Below are 2,442 nucleotides of genomic sequence, written 5' to 3' on the forward strand. Positions count from 1 at the left end.
GTGTCCGCTATTGTCCATAATCTATGAATGTGTCCTTGTGCAAAGAGCTATTAGATGACGTACAAAGACATACTACATCTTGAGTGGAGAGGTCAGTTAGTGAACCTTTGAGAGGTTGTTATCCACCTGTCAAAGAGGTTCATTTTTCCCCCTCTACACCCACAATATACATGTAGTGGGTGTTGAACACTTCTGGACTCTGGGAGGGGAGCCGAATCAACATATATTAAAACTTAACTATCTTAATCATTTATTCACCATACATTCCAATTACCACATGTGTCGAAGTAAAGAATTGAAGCAAAAGAGAAATCATGCATGAACACCAAGATTTTTACATGGAAAACCTAATGAGGGAAAATCCATGGTGAAAACTATCCCCCTATATGAAAATTGATTACCGAGTTTTAGGCTCAAGGCCAAGGAAGCACACTACTCCTGATTTTGACTTGCAAGACTAAGGCACACAACCTTAAGGCGAGATATAAAAGAATTGCAATACTAAGATGCATGATCCTAGGGAAAGATTTTATTCAATATATTTGAATACAATATTTCAATATTGTTGAATTGTGGAGAAACCCATTTTCTAAAATGTTGATTATATTCAATGTTCTTGCACATCTAAAACTGACTTCATAACTATTCAACTACACTTGCGCACCTTCACACTTACACAATACACCATTCACACTTTTGTATTAGTCTTTTGTCTTCCTCCAAAATATTTCATCCTTTATATACCATTCACAACTAAAGAAACAACAATTAGGTCAGCCTAATTAGATGTAACATCTAGAACATAAATATCCAGCCCCTAAAATTTCTCTAAAGAAACACAAAATGAAAATAAGATGTGTAAAGAATCACACCATGTTGGTAAACCTTCCTATAAGTCCCAAATCAATGCCTTCAACACCGCACACTACTATGCATGGATCAAAACTGCTCAAGTCGGCTCTGAAGGATAGAATTGTTAATTTACACCAACCAAAGTTACTCAAAACATGATGCAGACCACCTAAACTCTTGCGGATGCACAAAATAGCATCCTCTAACACCAACATAGCTAAATCATAGAACCACAACACCACTATTACCAAAGGTGGAGGAATGCAATGCATTCCTGCAAATTGACACCTTGTTATTGCACAAGTCAATACTCAAATCATCACAAAATCAACTATAGTTGTAAATTGAGAACATGAAAACTAAGATATATCATGCATTTGCATCCACCAAAATCATCTTTCAACCACAAATCAAGATGAATCAATGTGACACAATGCAAATCATAATACAAAACCTTGTCTGATAGATAGTTTACTGGAACAGTCACACTTAGCCAAATCCAATTGTGAACCTATGCACACTTCTCTAAAACTTTGAAAAAAACCCATAAGACAAATGTATATACCATTTAAAGCAATCTCCAAACATTTACATGAACACAAAATCAATCTACTAAAGTTGAACTACTTCAAAATACAACTGAACATACTTCCGAACCAAAGTTATCATCAATGACAACAAGTTTGATATCAATGACACCAAAAACTCGTATTTGCAAAAATCTCCCCCTTTTTCATTGATGGCAACACTTGTGCCAACTCCAAATCACTAGCATATCAACTCCACTAAATTACTTGTCTCTCCCCAAATGGTAATTCTCTCTCCCTTTGATATCAAGGACAAAGGGTGTCTTCACATCACAACACAAACTTAATCTACAACACTTATCCAAAGAGTTTCCTCCCTTGTCTACAATAGCTCCCCCTCAGGGTATGAGTCAAATTGAAAACCAAAACTACATTCCACCAACCATCTACTTATTTTTCGTATGTATATACAGGAACAAAATTGTCTCACCAATAAAAACTAAAGCAACCTACATGGTAGGGGGCATAATTCCCTTATGAATGAATATAAGCTACATACAAGTAGTCTTCTACTCTTCTCCTATAAAGGTCAAAAAGGTGCATTGATTCAATCTTCAACAAAAGATCCTTTTCTTCAATGTTGCTAGCTAAAACCTTCATTATCTGCTCAAGCTTTTGAGAATCTTCAAATAATATCACCATACTAGTGAGTTTCAGATCCACAACATCTCTCATATGACCAAACTACTTTTTGATCTTCTCCTTTTGATCATTCTGTAGATTCAACTTTATATACAAATTCTTTATCTGTAGCCTACCGTTACCATCTACATCATTCTTCAAGCCTATTAAACTAGAAAATTGTACAATTTGTGATTCAAAAATATCTATTTGACCCTTAATGACTTTAGTGGATATAGGTCATTGGTGATAAAACTGATATGTTGCCACTACGTCATCCACACTCTTCTCAAACACTCTTATAGCTTCCTACAACTAGGTATGTGCATGTGCACATTTATTCACTAACTCTTATGGTCTCTTCTAATGCAATCTCTTCTCA

Source organism: Cryptomeria japonica, chromosome 3 (assembly GCF_030272615.1).
Source record: "Cryptomeria japonica chromosome 3, Sugi_1.0, whole genome shotgun sequence".
Classification (NCBI taxonomy): Eukaryota; Viridiplantae; Streptophyta; class Pinopsida; order Cupressales; family Cupressaceae; genus Cryptomeria; species Cryptomeria japonica.